A 20,272-nucleotide genomic window follows, 5' to 3' on the forward strand; every position below is an offset into this window, starting at 1 on the left:
TTTCCCACACTGTGGTTTCTGAACGTAGAATTATAGGTTTTGGTACTGAGGACTTGTCAGGGTTAATGCTGACTCAAACTTATTTCACCTACTATCCTTCCAACCAGCAAAAAGAGGGTTCTTTCCACCTAGGCTGGATCCCAATCCAGGAAACAGAGTAGATTTGTAACCTACCATGCCACTTAATTTTCCAAAGACACTGGGCTCGTGTGACAAAGCTGGTTTGTTAACATTCATTTTGTAGAGCATTCCCTTTACTGAATAAACACAACAGCCTCTCCAGTATATTATTTTATTACTGTTTTCAATCACTGCCTTTTTTTTTGCAGTAACAAAATAATTTATTTACTCTTTGATGTATTGAAGAAAATATAGCCTTTGGGGAAAGAACTGAGAAATGCCTTTTTTATTTCTGTCCAGTCATCTTTACAAATAAGATTTTAGCAAACATTTTAGGCTAGATATTAAATCATTTGTGGTAATATTAAATGGCGTTGATATCTTTGTGAACTAGCTTTGTTGTGAACCGATTTTGTGATATATTGCTTCTTTCCAGTGAAAAGCAGAGATGCAGGAGGAATATGCTGTTAAAGTGGTGCCACAAATGTAATGATATAAATTTTTACATAATGCAGACATCTTGTCTGTAATACCCATAATATCCAGGGAGCTCAGTGAAAAGTGTACTCTCTCTTTTTATGAGAATCCTCTATTGTCCCATACATCATGTAATGTTGGGATGTTTAAGCCTGAAGATCAATCAAAATGACTGTGTTTCTGTTTCCAACTTTCTCCTCCTTGATTTCAGTCAGCTCTTGAGAACTCCTAGAACAGGCACTTTGTGGGCGGAACCGTCCCAAATTAGCACTAAGTGCAGTAGTGGGTGTGAAAGAAGTTATTTTACCCGCCGGCTGCACTGGTGGGTTTCTGCAGTGTATTGTCCCATTCCTGGCGTGCCCCACCTCACTCAATAATGCATTCACAGGAAACGCTCCGGATCGCTGGGAGGCAGGCTGGGATTTGGCCACCACACGTGACCTCAGCGCCACTTTGCTCCAAGCACCGTATTTAAAGCGCACCAGAGCGCAGACTACTTCATGTCTTCAGACCAGGACTGCTCCAGGCACCGAATGGTCCCGAAAGTAAAGAAGATGGCAGCTACCAAATTTAGTGACGCCATTCGGGGGCACCTGCTGTACGCAGTGGAAGGCTGCCTCGATATCCTCTACCCCCCGCCCCCCCCCTGGCTGCAGGAGGTCACCAGAGTCACAAAACCGGACTGGGAGGCAGTGGCAGCGATAGTCAGCACCACCAGAGCACAGGGGAAGTCAGCCAGCCAACGCAGGAGGAAGGTGAAGGCTGTCATCTGTTCCGCCAGGGTAAGTCAATCACCTCATCACTCTGAACTCACCCACTCTCAAACCCATCACACATCTACACGGATCTCACACCTCAAGGGACAACACCACTAACTCTTACGCACGCTCTCACATTTCCGTCGGGCTGATATCCTCTGGAGCTCACATTCTCATCCCATCTATGACTCCGCTCGCCACACAAACATTCCACGCAGTGCCATGCATCCTGCTCACACTCTCACCGTCTGGTTTCATGCAGGAAAAGCTGGCTCACAACAGTAGAGAGAGTTCCCAGACCAGACATGGAGTGGTCCACAGTAGGCCCCTCACTCACTTTGAGGAGCGTCCCATTGCACTGAATGGTGAGGACATGGACCGCGCCTGCAGTGACGGTGAGGTCGGCAGTGACCACCCACGTGAGGATCGTGCACCACATCATCTCTCTCTCAACGCATTGTGAGTTCTCTCTCTCCTGCTTTTGACTCTGCTGCCATGCACTAATTATCTCTACTTTGGTTCACAGGGAGCTCTGCCGAGCAACCGATGCCCTCAGTCAGCCAGTCCCTGAGCTCGATCCACCTCCAGCCAAGAGGACACCTCCTCCATTAAAAAGCTGGAAATAAGCAGCCTGGAAGACCCGTCACAGCGCTTACCCACACCCTCCACCAGCGCAGACACACACACCTCGGTGGGACCTAGATCTAGAGCAGGCTAGGGTTCGTGATCAGGTAGACAACACACGGACACATGTCTGCAGCAGGAGGAGGCAGGTTTAGCCGAGCTCCCCGGCACTTGGAGGACTGCTGGGGAAGAGGCATCTGACAGGTCCGAGTCAGATAACAAGCTTCTGGATTCAGCCTTCCAACTCATCCTGGAGAGTCAGCAGAAGGTGTGGGAACATCACGCAGAGCTGGTGGAAGCCCTCAACAGAGAGGCACGTGAGTTGGAGGAGTGCGTCCACCTGCTCTCTGATGAAGTGGTGCCCACATGTGCATGTACGGAGGTCTCCATGGGAAGGATGACGGACGCCATGGAGACCCTGATCCAGCAGAATGCGGAGATGCGCTCAGGCCTGCACTCCTGTGGGAGCCATGGGTGAGTTCCTGCAATGGCAACGGGAGAGGGAAATGGGACACCTCGACATCCCTTCAGGTGCTCCTTCCCCTCAAGGACTCAGGCCGGGGCACTTGGGCACCCAAAGGAAGGAGCTTTGGCAGCTGGACATCACTGGGTCATCCACTCAGGAATCTCAGAGGTTGTTCGCTCCCTCCGAGTCCCCTTTTCCTGTGACCCCCTTAACCTCGTCCTCTGTCACCGCAGAGGGAGCAGCTGGCCTACAGAAGGACAGCCAAAGCAAGCCGGGGCCCTCAAGGTCTCGGCTCTCCAGGGGATGTATGCCAAAGTCATCAGAGGCAACAGAGCCAACCATCACACAGGCTGTCTCTAGCTCTACTGCAGATGTCAGGGCATAACTTACAAGCAGTGGTAGCCCTAGAAAAGTTAAGAAATCCTGATCACAGGTGGTTGTATGGGTAAACACATTTTGTCACTTTATAATCTGAAAATATATTCACTTTCACCAAATAATGTGTGAAGTTGTCTTTCAGCTTCACTGACAGGCCCTGCGAGTCCTCCTCCTACAGCGCCCGCCCCCCACTCCCCGTTAGCAGTTCAGCTGCATGGAGCCGGACAATGAGTGATTCTGATGGGAAAAGTTTGTGTGTGACGGGGCCTTTCGGAGACTCGTGCATGCATTCTCCCACGAGCCTTCATCCATCAGAGTCAACTCAATGTCCCAAGCATTTTCAATGCTGCCTGCTGGGGTTATTTTTCATTTGTCCATCTGAGCTGACCTGCATCTCTGCCCACCCTCTGATCACACTCCCATACAGCGCCTGCGTCCGTCCAAAACAAGGCTCCGCTCGCTTTCGATTTTGACAACCTTGGTAGTAGCGAAGTATACTGTTAGCTCCTCCATCCTTTCCCTATCCCAGTCACCCATATCCTATCCCCCATCACTGTTGACCCCCCACTGGCTTCACCTTCCACCCCTCCACCATCACCTACCAACCTGAGCCCTTCTCTTTCCAGGATATCCAGGTGAACATGCGTGTTCCCTACCTTCCTAAGCATCCCACCCCCATCCACTTTGACCTTGCAGCCAGACCATCTCCTTCTCACCCCCAGGGACCATATGTGCCTCCGAGTCCCCACCTTTGCCACCCCTTCTACTGTTACCAATGCACCGTCACCCTCCCACCTCCCCCTGCCGCCTGCTGCCTCTCATACTCACCATTCCCTCCTATCACACCCACCTTGAGTTTGCTCCCCAGGAGGCAGTCATTGGCTCCACCAACCCCTCCCTTGCACCCCCCCACCCATGCTCCCTCCTTCACCTTGCCCCTTGCTCCCCTCAGACGCCGCCTTCCCCCCCACCAGACACTTTCCTCTCCCAGTCAAACCTAGACCTCCCTCTCCCACTTGCAGCTAGATCTTCCTCTCCCCCTCCCCCACCCCCATGCCAATCATCTATAGCAGCCCATGGCCAAGACCATGTTGTTCCGAAGCATCAACGGAGACCTCCCACCTTCCGAGAACTGTTTCGCGGTGGAGCCAAGTCCATGAGGATCCACCCAGCATGCAATGCACGTGTTCTTCCAGGGTCCGGTAGCTGTAGGGCTCCATCTGTACGTCACACTTGTCCAGACTGGCGTAACAGTAAATCTGGCGTGATGGGGGGGGGGATAATTCTGGCCAAGCCTTACTTTGCATCCCATTCACGCTGGCCTCCAGCGGGATTCGCGTTCTGCCATGGCGGACACCATCGGATGATTCCACTATGATTTAACACCGACGTGAAACCTATTTCTGCCCCTCACGCTAAATTGGCCCCCCTAACCGTCAAGACGCCGGACGCCAGTGGGACCAGACAATTCCACGCCATGGGTTTAATGTTTCCACAACTCTGTTTCTGCCAACAAGTCCAAACTCCAGCTTTAGCAGGTAGTCACTGCTGCTGTACTAGTTGAATATGATATCACCTTTAAAACGGCAGTGCATGTGTAATTTGTGGTTATGTAAGTGAATAGCTGGGACATACATACACAGAGGTCCCAGGTTTGATCCCTGCTCTGAAGCTGACTTTGGATGCAGCAGCAGCAGGGGCACAGTGATTGGCCTCAGTGTGCTTAGATCGGGGTGAAAAATCCTGCACAGTGCCCAATCTTAAGAGTATATGTATGAATATTTAATGAGTACAGGTCTGGGTCCGCTGTGATGTTTGCCCATGGTTGAATAGCCTGTCAGCACTTGGGCTTGAATTTTCGTAAAGATGGAGAGCCTCTCCGCCATCACGAAGATGGCTGCGGAGGCTTGGATCCGGAAGTCCTGCCCCCAAACACGGCATCTACCATTTTCGTTGGGTCGGGGTGGGGGACTTTGGGAGGGGGGTAGGTTCTAAATTGCACATCCATGGTTCACGGAGCCCGGAATTGTCCCGACTCTCCATTCCCGACCTGGGAGCAAAAATTCAGGCCTTGTTACCAAAACTGACATTAATAATGGTCAGTCGTGTGAAACAGATGCTTGAGGAGTTGTATATTAGCAAGTTCTTTAACTCATTCGGAGTCCACTAAATAAACTCAATTAACAAAATGAGGGACAAAATAAACACAGCCCCTAAATTGGGGAACTGCAAAACCAAAGACAAAATTTAAAGGAAACTTACAAATATCAAATCAAAATGTGATTAAGTAGCAAGTTCTTTAGGGGAAGGGAAATAAAAAGGAGACAATTAGCAAATTGGGAGAGAGAAAATGCACATAGTAGCCCAAATCTGGAAGTCCAGCCCTTTAGCCTGGCTCCTGCTATTTTTGCGGGGGTGGGGTGTGAACGGGGGTGGGTTCTAAATTGCATATCCATGGTTCATGGAAGCAGCTGCCCATATAAATCAGCAGCCGCCTCCACTCGTGTGATTTTGAAAAAGTAGGTGTCTGAAATCTGAAGTGTGCAGCGTAGGCCTGGTAGGAACAAGTCTGAACCTTGTGGATTTGTTTGGATAGCCAGGGTACCATTTTAGAGAGGTAAGGTTACCCCTTTGGATATGGTCCCAGGACACCTTTGGGAGAGGACAGGAGTCTCTTGATGGATGAATGGTAGCCTTTCAGAGAAGTAAGGTGCCCCTTTGGGAAAAGTAATCGTATGCTTTGGGAGAGCTCAGGTGTCCTTTGGGATTGTTAAACTTAGTCATGAATGTGTGTAAAAAGTGCATCAACTTATTGGAGCTTTCAAAGAACTGTCAGATCTCCTTAGAACTGTCAAAGCTATCAAGAGACTCAACTCTCCTGGTCTTTAATTTTTTTTTTTAAAAATGTGTGGAGCTTTAAAATAATTTTCTGCTATTTCACCTTCTGTTGACACAAGAATAGAAATGTTTCTTTTCACATGCGATTAGTTGAAGGAATCTCAATGCAATTAATGATTTTTTGATCAATGAGAATGTTTTTGTGAAGTGATATCATCATTAGACACTATTTTATGTCAGCATGGTTTCCCCATGGTGGATATTAGATGAGTTGGCATGGAGAGTGTAAGGGCAAAGGCTGGTGAATGAGGGGGGCATGTATTAGCATGAGTTGGCACAATGTTGGCAGAGGGGCTATAAAGGGCAAGGGGGATGAGAGTGGGGGATATGGGTTGGCATAGGGTCCATGGGGATGTCTAGAGCGGCAGATAATGACATGGAGGTATGAGGGGCCATGGGGAACAGGTGGCATGAAGGATTGGGGGCATATGGGGTGCTACAGGGGCACGAGTTGGGATGGGTTGGCATGGATGGGGCAAGGAGAGTGTGTGGGGGTTGAGGGGGGTTGATGGGTAACCGCTGAAGGGCTGTTTTTTTTTCAATCTTTCACACAGTGCCAGGCAGAGAGGCAGGACTTCCAGTCAGCCCGCCTCTGCACTCCTTCTGGGGGAGGTAGGCCTGACTTCTAATCTAGCCCAGCACCCCTCCGGGACAAAATTCCCAAATTCCGGGCCTCTTTTATCCCAGTTGAGTTAGCGGAACTGGAAAGTGACCCAACTCTGCACTCCTGACTTGGGAGCGAAAATCCAGGCCTATGGGTGGAATTTTACGGCAGCCGGATTTTACGTTCCCGCCGAAGTCGATGGAGTTTAGGAAGGCTTGTGGGGGCGGGGCCGTAAAATTCTGTGACTTTCTTCAAGGCCTTGGCTTCCTTCTCAAAGTATGTTTCCACATGTTTGGTTACAATATGCCTGAGGCTTAATCAGTTATTTATAAAGGTTTATCAAAATGTCTTTGTTTTTGTGTGCTATCCATCTCCTTATAAATCCAAGGATCCCCTCGGCTTTAATGGCCTTTTAATCTCCTCTCGCAACTCCAAAGATTTATGTATGTGAACCTAAATGCCTCTCTGTTCCTACACCCCTTTGGAATTGCGCCATTTAATCAAATTTATTTATAATTTTTCCTTCCAAAATGCATAACTTCACACTTTCCTGTGTTAAATTTTATTTTATTTTACTTTTTATCCTTTCACAGGAGGTGGATGTCGCTGGCTAGACCAGCATTTGTTGCCCACTCCTAATTGCCTATGAGGAGGTGGTAGTGGGTCGCCTTCTCGAACCGCTACAGTCCATGTGGTGTAGGTACACCCACAGTGCCATTTGGGGGGGAGTGATTTTGACCCAGCAACAGTGAAGGAACAGCGGTATATTTCCAAGTCAGGATGGTGCGTGACTTGGAGGGGAACTTGCAGGTGGTAGTGTTCTCGAGCATCTGCTGCCCTTGTCCTTCTGGGTGGTAGAGGCCATGGTTTAGGAAGGTACTGTTGAAGGAGCCTTGGTGAGTTGCTGCAGTGTGTCTTGTAGATGGTACTCAATGATGCCACTGTTCATTGGTGGAGAGAGTGAATGTTTGTGGATGGGGTGCCAATCAAGCAGGCTGCTTTGCCCTGGAACATGTCGAGCTTCTTGAGTGTAATGGGAGCTGCACTCATCTAGGCAAGTGGTGAGCATTTACCACCTGTATGCCCATTTCATCAGTCTGTGTCTTCCTGAACATAGCCCAAGGCTTTGAACATTGAATTGCTTCATGCTCAATTCACATACTGTCAGCACTGCTGTTCTCCAGAGCTCTTTAACTAAAACTAATAGAGGTTTCAGAGGATAAAAGGTCAAGAAGGGGTTGGTCTGGGGGTGTTATTTTTCATAGTGCAGAAATAAATATGGTCAGGAATCACTCTTGTCTGTAGAACCTGTGTGGATACAAATATTTACATGTGCAAATGTCTGTATGGTGTCATTCACAATTTTGCATCAGTATAATCAAAGGCTGATGGGAAATTTTAATTTATCGCTAAACTAGGCAATTTCTTTTTTAAAACCATCATTAAGATGTTTGTTGGCCAGACAATCTCAGCCATCAGTGTTTAAGCTGACCAGCTGGCAAAATTGCATGTCCAGAGTTGCAAACTATAAGAAGATGTCTGAAGATGTGAAATATCCTTTAGGGAAGGAAATCTGCTGCCCTTACCTGGTCTGGCCTACATGCGACTCCAGACCCACAATGTGATTGACTCTTAAATGCCCTCTCATCAAGGGCAATAAATGTTGGCCTAGCCAGCGATACCCCATCCCAATGAATAAAAAAATACCACCACCTTCTCGAGGGCAATTAGGGACGGGCATCAAATGCTGGCCTTGTCAATGATGCCTACATCCCATGAACACATTTTTAAAAAGTTAGCTTTTATGCTATGTGTACGGAGGAAGGACGTTTGATCTCATTAATGTGACTGTTAACATCTTATCCGTCCTGATAGAGAATAAACGTTAGCTCGCTATTATATTCTCTGAACACAATTATCAGGAAATGCTTGGCCACAAGGCTAGCCAGTGTTGGAAATGCCAAGTTTTACTCTAGAAAATTTTCTGTGGTTCAGACTGTACCATTGTACAGAAGGAAGTTTACTTCACATCTAAATCCGGGTTTTCTTGGCATGGGTATGAGCCCCAGTGTTGACTGTGGAGAGATATTCCATACGTGTTACTTACACCCCTCATCTTGCCAAGCATAAATATCAACCATCATATTAAAATAATTTTTAAAAAAAATAGAATCCTTTTTCTGTATTTCAACAACTAACAATGCCGTGATATAGTTAGAAATAATCATGTTTACTGAGCTGCTTGCATTTTGGTTTGTAGGTGTATATCAGGAGCGCAAACTTGTCATCATTGCTTGAGTCGCTAAACCAAGTTACTAAAAATGGTATCTGTAGGATGATTTTTTTTGCCTGAAGCACAGTGTACATGCTCTCCTCCAAATCTGATGTACCTCAATCCAGAGAGGTAGATGCAAATTAACAGAGCCCTAGTTTAGGCTAAATGTTTAGCACCTAAATGTGCTGGTGTTTAAGTAGCTAAGTTTCTGCTGCCTTCTCCAGCAAGGACCTCTTCATCTATGAGGGAACTGGCCTGCAGGGTCACCTGTAGTTAAGTTGGGAGAATGCTGGCCCTCAGTGACAGATTCAGAAAGCATTTAATCAAGTACTTCAGAGAGTAAAGTGGGCAAATCTGTTAACGAGCAAACCAACAGAGGATTAGTGGGAGGTCTACAACAAAAGAATTTAATGTGATACAGAACCAGAATGTACCCCGAAGGGGTAGGAGCTGCTCTTGCCAAAATAAGGCAACCATGGACAACTAAAGAGATAAGAGACACTGTAAATCTAAAAGAAAAAGTCTACAAAGATGCAAAAAATAGTCAGATTGCGATAAATGGGAAGATACAAAGAGCAGCAAAGAGTGGCATAACAGATATAACAGCTACAAAATGGAGGGTGAATAAAAACTTGCCAGGAACATCAGAATCAATATAAACATTTATGCAATTTCATTAAGAAAAAGGGCTGATCGGAAGCAACATCAGCCGCTTTAAAACTGGTAATGCTGGTATTATCAGTGAAAACAAGGGAAGGGCGGACATGCTGGATACTCACTTTGCACCAGGACTTACAGTAGAGGAAGAGGTCAGCCTACCAGACAGCCCAGGTAACTAATATTGGATCAGATTCCTGTACTCAACCAAATTAATATAAGAAAAATAACAGTAATGAAGAAAATAATGGCATTAAAAAGTGACAAATCTCCAGGACTAGATAGTTTCCATCCCAGGGTTTTAAAGGTTTTCGGTAAGAACATTGCAGATGCCATAGTTATAATCTCCTCAAGTTCTTTTGATTCAGAGAACCCTGCCTTTAGATTAAAAATGCATGTCCCCCTGCTGTTTAAGAAAAATGATGGGGGTATACTAAGGAGTTATAGACCAGTTAGCCACCATCTGGTGTTGAGAAATTATTAGAGTCTATAATTAAAAGTTTTGGAAATTTTCAGCAGATCAAAGAGAGCCAGCAATGATTTGTAAAGAATATGTTATTCCTGATAAAGCTGATTGAATCTTTTGAAGAGGTAACTAAAGTAGTAGACAGGGGAATGTCTGTGGATATTATTAACATAGACTTCCAGAAGGCGTTTAATAAAGGCCCTCATAAGAGATTGTTATCTACAGTTGAAGCTCAAAAAATTGGAGGCAAATTACTGATGGGGTGAGGAAATTGGCTGCACAGAGGAAACAGAGTAGGAATATAACAAAGGCAAAAGAACTTCACAATAGGACAAAAGGGCAAGATAAGTATTTTAGGCCATTTCTGGGCAGTTTTTCTTAATTTTTTTGTGTATTTTAATATTGCTGGCATTTAGGCTTCCATGAGCCAGTTGTCCTCCAGTGTTATTTTTCTGCGTCCAACAGGAATCCTGTGAATTGGTCTGTTCAAAGGAAGAAAACCTACAGGGGGATGCCAGAAAAACCAGACTACCTGCTAAATGTTTTGTACCTTTCTACCGGCTGCTTCACTTTGGCAGACATACTGTTGGTGCAGGCTACTTTTCACCAGAGGTAGCTGCACCTCCATCAGAGTCCCCCTCCGGACCTCCCGTCCCCACTCCCCACTCGCCCCCCCCACCACCCCACCCCCCTGCCCAAACCTGTCTCCTGAGATCTCAAGCATGCCCCCTCATGACCGCCCAGGCCTTCCCTACCCTCTCTGCCATGGGACCCCTGACACTTACCTGGGTATCTGGTTCCCAGGACTTAGTCTCAGGCAGCTCTGTGCAGTTCCTCTTCCTGCCACTGCAGTGCTATTGTTGCAGGGATGGAGAGCTGCCAGCCAATCTGATTGGCTGGCAACTCTCCAAGGTGGGACTTCCTCCCGAGTGAGGGGCGGACGTTCTGCCTACTGCCAATCAATGCTTATTTGAGTGTAAAATGGTTGCTGGGCAGCCCACCATCCTAAAAATTCAGCTCCTGGGTTTCAAGTGTTAAATTGTAAGGAGAGATTACACAAACTCAGGCTATATTCCCTGGGATTTAGAAGATTACAGGGGAATTTATTCAAAGATTCCAAGATATGTTAAGGGGAGCAAACAGGGTAGATAGAGAAATTATTTCTGCTGGTTGGGACATTTAGGAGTAGGAAGCATTGTCTAAAAATCAGAACCAGACATTTCAGGAGTGAAATTCAGAAACACTTCTCTACCAAAGAGTGGTAGAAGTTTGAGTCATAGAGGTCTACAGCACAGAAAAGCCCTTCAGCCCATCGAGTCTGCACCGGTCAAACAAGTACCTAACTATTCTAATCCCATTTTCCAGCACTAGTCCCATAGCCTTGTATGCCATGGCGTCGCAAGTGCACATCCAAATACTTCTTAAATGTTATGAGGGTTTCTGCCTCTACCACCCTTTCAGGCAATGAGTTCCAGATTCTCACCACCCTTGGGTGGAAAAAATTCTTCCTCACATCCCCTCTGAACCTCCTTCCCCTTACCTTAAATCTATGCCCCCTGGTTATTGACCCCTCCACCAAGGGGAAAAGTTCCTTCCTGTCTACCCTATCTATGCCCCTCATAATTTTATACACCTCAATCATGTCCGCCCTCAATCTCCTCTGCTCCAAGGAAAATAACCCCAGTCTATTCAATCTCTCCTCACAACCAGAACTCTCCAGCCCAGGCAACATCCTGGTAAATCTCCTCTGTGCTCTCTTTAGTGCAATCAAATCCTTCCTATAATGTGGATTCCAGAACTGCATGCAATACTCTAGTTGTGGCCTAACCAGCGTTTTATACCGTTCCAGGATAATCTCCCTGCTCTTATATTCAATGCCTTGGCTAATAAAGGCAAGTGTCCCATATGCCATCTTAACCACCATATCTATCTGTCCTGCTACCTTAAGGGACCGGTGGACATGCACACCAAGGTCCCGCTGATCCTCGGTACTTCCCAGGGTCCTACCATTCATCGTGTATTCCCATGCCTTGTTTGTCCTGCCCAAGTGCATCACCTCACACTTATCCAGATTAAATTCCCTTTGCCACTGATCAGCCCATCTGACTAGCCTGTCTATAATCCTCCTGTAATCTAACGTTATCCTCCTCACTATTTACCACCCCACCAATTCTCGTCTCATCCACGAACTTACTGATCAACCCTCCTACATTCAAGTCTACATCGTTTATATGTACCACAAACCAGCAAGGGACCCAACACCGATCCCTGTGGAATCCCACTGGACACAGGCATCCAGTCACAAAAACACCTCTCGACCATCACCCTCTGCTTCCTGCAACTCAGCCAATTCTGGATCCAATTTGCCAAATTGCCTTGGATCCCATGGGCTCTTACCTTCGTTATCAGTCTCCCATACGGGACCTTATCAAAAGCCTTGCTGAACCCCAAGTAGACTACGTCAAATGCATTGCCTTCATCTACATACCTGGTCATTGCTTCAAAAAATTCAATCAAATTCGTCAGACATGACCTCCCCTTAACAAAACCATGTTGACTGTCCTTGATTAACCCCTGTCTCTCTAAGTGTAGATTAATTCTGTCCCTCAGAATTGCTTCCAATAGTTTCCCCACCACTGAGGTTAGAGTGACTGGCCTGTAGTTCCCTGGTTTATCCCTTCCTCCCTTCTTGAATAACGGTACCACATTGGCTGTCCTCCAGTCCTCTGGCACCTCTCCTGTGGCCAGAGAGGTATTGAAAATTATTGCCAGTGCCCCTGCTATCTCCTCCCTTGCCTCACTCAACAGCCTTGGATACATTTCATCCGGGCCTGGAGGTTTATCTACTTTTAAACCTGCCAAACCACTTAGAACCTCCTCCCTTTCTATGCTAATTTCTTTAATTATATCATAGTCCTTCTGCCTGATTTCCATACCTACGTCGTCCCTCTCACTTGTGAACACCGACACAAAGTATTCATTTAGAACCCTACCTACGTCTTCCGGCTCCACACACACATTACCACTATAGTCCTTAATGGGCCCCACTCTTTCCCTAGTTATCCTCTTACTCTTAATGTACTTGTAAAATAACTTTGGATTTTCCTTTATTTTACCTGCCAATGTTTCTTTATGCCCCCTTTTTGCTCTCCTAATTTCCTTTTTCAGCTCCCCCCTACACATTCTGTACTCCTCCAGGGCTTCCGCTGTCTTGAGCCCTCAGTATCTGCCATAAGCCTCCCTTTTTCTCTTTATCCAATCCTGTATATCCCTCGACATCCAGGGTCCCCTGGGTCTGCTGGTCCCACCCTTTGTCTTTAATAGAATATGTTGGCCCTATTTCCTTCTTGAATGAGTCCCACTGCTCTGACACAGATTTCCCTGAAAGTAGCTGCTCCCACTCCACTCTGGCCAAATCATATCTGACCTTATTAAAATCAGCCTTTCCTCAATTTAGAACTCTGATTTCTGGTCCATCCTTGTCCTTTTCCATAACAACCTTGAATCTAACGGAGTTATGATCACTATCTGCAAAATGCTCCCCCACTAATACCTCTACCACTTGCCTGGCTTCATTCCCTAAAATTAAGTCCAGGACCTTCTCTCTTGTAGGAATCTCTTGTAGGACCTTCTACGTACTGGCTTAAAAAGCTCTCCTGGATGCATTTTTAAGAATTCCGCTCCCTCTAAGCCTATCACACTATGACTAACCCGGTTAATGTTGGGGAAATTGAAATCCAAATGCTATTCTGCAAATGACAGTTGATGCGAGATCAGTTGCTAAATTTAAAACTGAGATTGGCAGATTTTTGTTAACCAGAAGTATTAAAGGATATGGGAGAAAGGCCCAGTTGGATTGCAAATTAGCAATAATCTCATTGAATGGAGGGACATACTCAAGGGATTAAATGGTCTCCTCCTGTTCCTATGTTCACCCTTTCAGGTTGCATTATTAAGCCCAACTGGCTGGTCAGTCAGTGCCCTGGAGTATTGGTTGGTTCAGGTGTTGGATTATAGAATCAGCCACAAAAGGTTTACAAACTTCTATTGAACGGGCTGATCTGAATCTAAAATGACCTCAGTTAACCACCATACCCCCATCCTCATGAGGATAGTGTTTTAAGTTACAAATTCAAGCTTTTATTCTGAACCAAACGTGTTACCAATTAATTAATTTGCCTTTCGTATTTAATTAATGAAAAAGTGAAAAATAATATGAAAATCTCTTACTAGGTAGAAATCAGTTCTTTCTGTTTGCAATTGCTGGGTCTGGGGTCAATGCTGGAAACTCTGTCTGAAGCAGGCAGTGTTTACACTGAAAGATGTGAAGGATGTTTGACGTCTCCAAGGTGATTTCCTGCTTGAGAGTGTGCAGGGCACCAAGCCCAGCCCACCCTCAGGAAATCTTGTGCCTGTAATTTGTTAGAAGTGAATATAACAAAGGCAAAACGACTTCACAATAGGACAAAAGAGCAAGATAAGTATTTTAGGCCATTTCTGGGCAGTTTTTCTTAATTTTTTTGTGTATTTTAATATTGCTGGCATTTAGGCTTTCATGAGCCAGTTGTCCTCCAGTGTTATTTTTCTGCGTCCTACAGGAATCCTGTGAATTGGTCTGTTCAAAGGAGGAAAACCTACAGGGAGATGCCAGACAAACTAGACTACCTGCTAGATGCTTTGTACCTTTCTACTGGCCACTTCACTTTGGCAGACACACTGTTGGTGCAGGCTACTTTTCACCAGAGGTAGCTGCACAGCAGAGTCTCTATGGTGACTAAATGTTCTGCTGGATGTTTTGTTAGAAACGCCCCAGCCATAGCATCTGGTGGTTTGTGTTGTGCTGTGTGACAGAAGATATGGCAGCACTGCCTGATTGGCTGCGCCTGCCAAGTTGTCACCAACCACTTCTGCAGGTCCCAACACACCTACCTGACAATTCCTTTGGGGAGCTGACATCTTGGAGTCTAGGTCAGCAGAACAGTGGTCTATATGCCAACTGGACATTCACAGCTGTCATGCAGCATAGGGTAGTGACTATAAAGGACAGCTTGGCTTAGAACCCAGCTCTACCTCTTTGTAATCATACTTCAATGCTGACTTATGAGCATGGGACTGGCGATTGACACAGACGAAGGCAAGTACCCGGCAAGTAACTTATACATCGCCACCACTTCAGCCTTCATTAAGTAGGCTTCTCCTGTCACATATAAACAGAAGCCTGACCACATGTAGACTTTCCTTCTCCTTTGTTTTGGCTGTCTGTTTCTTATTCTGCTTCCCCATCAGGCTGGACCCTGGCTTCCACAGATGCCTTTTGAGGCTTTTGGAGTTCTTAGTCCCCCTTTTGTAACTTTCTCCTTTTTAATTGTCCGCATTCCTTTTAATTTGCCTTCATGGAATTTTCCTCTCCTGCCACTAGTCTGCTCTCTAGACTCATTTGAGTCTGCACCAGATGCTGTGAACAATTATGTAAATCAGCTTGAATTCAAGCACTGAGAGCTATTACGTCTTGACCTTCTAGACACAATATGTACCCGTTCTTAACCACTTAAACGTTGTAGAAGAAAATTAGTTCTTATGTCTGAACATTTGAAGAGTAGGTTTACTGAATCCTCTCCCCACTAGCAAGTTTCAAAAAAAAAAAATCATGAACAATAGACCCACAATTTTCAAATATGTGCTAGTAGAGGGTGAGGTACTTTACCACAGGCAAGGACTTGGAAAATCGACCCTTTCATGCCGTTTTTTTAATCATTAATTCAGTACTTTTTTTCTCTCATTGACAAAACTGGCATTTGAGTGAAGAGGTTGTTGATGCAACATTGAGAAGTTCACTGTCAGTAACTAAAGGTTTTTGGGAAGGGCATTCGCTTTGCTGAATAAACCACTGGATAAACCTGAGTTGGTTTACTCAGGGCCTTGGTGTTAAAATCTATGGGCCCTACCTGGCCAATGGAAGAGAAGGGAGAATCAATAAATCTCTTTCTTTGTGCTGCAAATGCAGTTAAACACTGGAATTGACACTGAGAAGCCAGAGCCAAAGGTTTACTCAGCAAAATTCTTTGAGAATTGGGTAAAATAATGTTTTACTGATATAGATACAAGTTGTTGTTGGTAGAGTGGGGAAAACAAATTTTAGGACTCAGATGCCACAAATCCTATTGCAAAGAGTCAGGTGGAGGTGGTACAACATTAGGAGGAATGTTGACGACCTGCACATCCCATAAGCAGGCTTGATGTGCCAGACAGGGAGGAGGCAGCTGTCAGCATATAGTCCTGAACATGGTGATGTTTCTTGTCAGATCTCGACAATGCACCTGCCAGGGAGGTTTAGGATCATCAGAATTTTGTTCAGCGGGTTATCAACTAACACACTCTTTCCACAAGTGAATCACTTAGAAGACCTGAACACCTGAAACATAGGACTCAAACCGAGCATTGTTGACTTAAGTTAGTAACATTTGCGATAATGCAATAAATGAAATAAACTACTGCGCTTCATTTGATTGTTATGTTGAGTATTTATTTGTCACTGGTTATACAGATACAGTGTCTCAAATCTGGCTATCCAAAAACCAGAGTTGTCCGAAAATTGGACATGTTTATAAGCTGCCATGCATCAATTTTAATTGTTATTAAATGAGTAAATTAACTTACTGACACAACTTGGCTAGGTGCTGTATTGGTGTGGTGGCATGCTGGACTAGTTATCAGCTTCACGCATCGGTCTCTCCCGTGCTCCGAGCAACCCTTGATCCCACCTGACCTGGCTTGGTCCGATCTGCTGACCTGATCTGGTCTATCAGCCTCTTACCTACCTTTTCATTTTTTTTTTCCACATGTTATTTCTTCACTACTATGTATTCTTTTTTCAAACTTTGATAAAAATAAACTTATTCACTTTATTTCATTGGTGTCCTATTAATTGAATTAAGGTTTGGATTTTTTTCTCAGAAAACCAAAAAGATCCAAAATCTCACACGGACTTTGTCCCAAGGTTGCTGGATATGAGACACTGTACCTGTAACACAACAGAATGACATCACAATGGCAGCAGATATTATTTGAAGAACTAAGCATGAAAGTGTAGGCCAAGGTGGTTTGGCCTAATTAATTGACATATGTGCTTTGTCTCTTTAACAAATGGTGTGGATCTGGTACTCTTTGAAAGGCATTTGGAATTTCTGCCCAGACTGCAGCACTCTACCACTGATGATTGTTACATGTAATGATCATCAGTGGTAGAGTGCTGCAGCCTGGGCAGAAATTCCAAATGCCTTTCAAAGAGTACCACATTTGTCAATTAATTGCTTTCTGCCTCCCTACTTTCTTGAATAGAGGAGTTACATTAACTATTTTCCAACCTGATGGGACCTGTCCAGGTTCTAGGGAATTTAGGAAAATTTAAATCCAATGCATCTACTATCAGTAGCCATTTCCTTTAAGACCTGGGAACTTGTCAGCCTTTAGTTGTAGTGATTTTCTTCTTAACCTTTCCCTGGTGATTGTAATTGTATTAAGTTCCTCCCTTTCACCTCTTGATTTACAGTTATTTCTGGGATGTTATTTGTGTCTTCTACAGTGAAGACAGACAAAATATCTGTTCAATAAATCTGCCATTTCCTTATTTCCCATTATTAAAACCCCAGGCTAACTCTCTAGAGGACCAACACTCACTCTAGTTGCTCTTTTCCTTCTAAATACCAGTAGAAACTCTTACTACCTATTTTTATATTTCTAGCTAGCTTTCTCTCATACTCTACTTTCTCCCTCCTCATTTTTTCAATCTTTCTTTGCTGGTTTTTATATTTTGTCCAATCTTCTGACCTGCCACTAATCTTCGCAGAGTTGTATGCTCTTTCTTTCAATCTGATACTATCTTTAACTTCCTTAGTCAGCCATGGGCGATGCATTCTTCTTTCTCACTGGAATGTATCTTTGCTAAATGTTATGAACTATCTCTTCATTCCACTGCATCTCTACTGACCTACCTTTTAAACTAATTTCCCCGTAATCAGCCAGCCCTGTCTTCATACCCTTATAATTGCTTTTCGAGCTGGACTGACCAGGAAGGGCTCAGGTTTGGTTCCCAGTCTGTGATGTGCTAGCTAACTTCATGTGGGACAGCAGTAGAGAATCTGCAATCAGCTTCTGAACCCGCTACGGGAATCCATGTTTTATGTGATATCCTGTGTTCCTTGCTGGGATATGCACACGTTAACATTGGATGATGTTGGGATCAGGGTCTGCTGTGATGTGCCAACTTGAGTCAGGTAAAGGAAGGGAGAAAATTTTGGCCAAAATATGTTGCTCGGTTAAAAAAAAATTCTGATGTTTTAAAAAAAAATAGACATTCCAATGATTACCTCATATAGGAAGGCTTCAGGCTGTATTTTGGCTATATTTATCTAGCTCTTATATGGCATATTATTGCTTAGATATACAAATGCTGTGGATAAAGCTTGGCACTGAATGTACCAAAGCAACATTGAAAACTAATCCCAAAATACAGCTCAGTAATAATCTCTCATCAAAGCAGATTACCGTGGAAAGTGAAACAAAGGTAACATTTTGAGCGACTGGGAAAATAAGGCCAATTATGACATTTTCTATCAATTTTGTCTGTACTATCTGCCTCAATCTCTTGTCAGGACAATTGTGAGTAGCGGATGCTTGGACTTTACAGAGTCATGGCTGACCTCTTCTAGTAAAGCTATGATCAGGAAAATAAATTTGAAGAAATAAAAGATCAGATCACATGGGAAGAGCGAATTAAAACTTAAGATGGATAAACCTTTGACCCGTAGCTGTTTTGAGATGCTTAGGATGATGATTTTCATTGAAATTGTCATGACCGGAATATAAGAATAAGGAAGAGATGCTTCGGTTGTACAGGGCCTTGGTCAGAGCCCATTTGGAATACTGTAGTCAATTTTGGGCACCAACCTTTAGGAAAGATATGTGGATCTTGGGGGAGGCAGAACAGAGATTTACCGGAATGATACTAGGGCTGAAAAAGTTAAATTATGAAAACAGTTTACATAAACTTGGCTTGCATTCACTTAAGTTTAGATGACTGAAGAGTGATCTGGTCAAAGTGCTTAAAATGATAAATGAATCAGTAGATTAGGAAGAGAGAATGTTTCCTTTAGTTGGGCAATCCAGATCAAGGATGTATAGACTTAAAATTAGAGGTCGAACATTTAGGAGTGAAAGTGAGAAGCACTTTTTCACCCACAGGGTAGTGAAAATCTGAAACTATGGCCTGGATTTTAGCAAGGAAGGAGACCCTCTCTATAATTGCAAAAAATGATCTAGGAGGCTGAAATCTGGCAGTCCCGCCCCTGAATACATCACCTACCATTTTTGCAGGGGCGGGAATTAGGCTTGGTTGGGATTTGCACATGCACCTTTTATAGAAGCAGCTACCCATATAAAATAGCCTTCAGTCACGACTGATTTTCATTAGCCAGGAGTGGGAAATGCAACGTGTGCGATTAGACCTGGTAAGAGCAGGTCTAAACTTTTCATAGTCCTTAGTAGAGGTGGGGTACTCATTTGGAGAGGAAGGGTACCCCTTTGTAGATGTTCCTGAGAAACCTTTGGGAGAGGCAGGTGTTCCTTGGGATTGTTAAAAGTGGACAAAAATGTGTGTAAAAAGTGCATAAACTCATTGGAACTGTCAAGACAGCTGTCAAAAGCAACTGTCAAAAATATCAAAAGGAACTATCAAAAGCAAATGTCAAAAGCCTCAGTCAAGCTGGCAAGGCATTTAGAACTCCTGCCCTTTAAATCTTTGAAAATACTGTGAGGAGTGTTTAAAAAAAAAATCATTGCTTGCTATTTCACTCTGTCTGTTGACATAAGCCCAAGGGTTTCCAGTACTAGATTAGCGCTGCATGACTGATTTCACAGCTTTCCGTTATCACAGTCGGGTGCCTGCTATTTCATAGTTTGATTGACAGCTACAAGTGGTTATACAATTTTTGAAGTGGGACTATAATTCCAATGTTTGTATTTTTAAGGGATTAAGCACTTGAATGAAAAGGATTATGTAGTGGAAGGAATGTAAATGTAGTAAATGTTTTTTTATGAATGAGTGTGTTATTTAAAAGTGAAGTCTGCAATAGTCACTTGGAACTTTGTTTTATTTAATCTCTGCTTGGTAAGGGCAAAGGATGGTGGGTGGGGTGCAAGGTTTGTCATGAGTTGGCATTAAGTTGGCATGGGGGCTAAACAGGGTCATGGGGTGTGGGTAAAGGGCATAGGTTGGCATAAGGGCTATGGGGGGGCCATGGGAGTGGGTAGGGTGCATAAGGTGACATGTGTTGGCATGGATAGGGCATGGGGAATGTGTGGGGTGGTGGGGGACTGTGTGGGGTGAGGGCTGGAAGGCTGTTTAAGTTTTAAATCTTGGACAAACTGCTGGTGCGCTGAGTCAGGCCTTCCACTCAGCCTGCCTCTGCACCCGGCAGTCTCCACACTATTTCCGAGTTGCTCACCATGGCACTCATTTTTACCTGCCCTCCTTGGACCAAAAATCTGGCAT

General features: G+C 44.6%; 1 protein-coding gene across 2 annotated transcripts in view; it reads left to right on the top strand.

Annotated features, from left to right (window-relative positions):
• Positions 1-20,272, top strand: part of LOC144683926 (neuronal migration protein doublecortin-like) — a 173,098-nt gene that overhangs the window by 94,246 nt on the left and 58,580 nt on the right. The gene's annotated exons all lie outside the window — the stretch shown is intronic.

The sequence above is a fragment of the Cetorhinus maximus genome, chromosome 8 (genome assembly GCF_964194155.1).
Source record: "Cetorhinus maximus chromosome 8, sCetMax3.hap1.1, whole genome shotgun sequence".
Taxonomy (NCBI): Eukaryota; Metazoa; Chordata; class Chondrichthyes; order Lamniformes; family Cetorhinidae; genus Cetorhinus; species Cetorhinus maximus.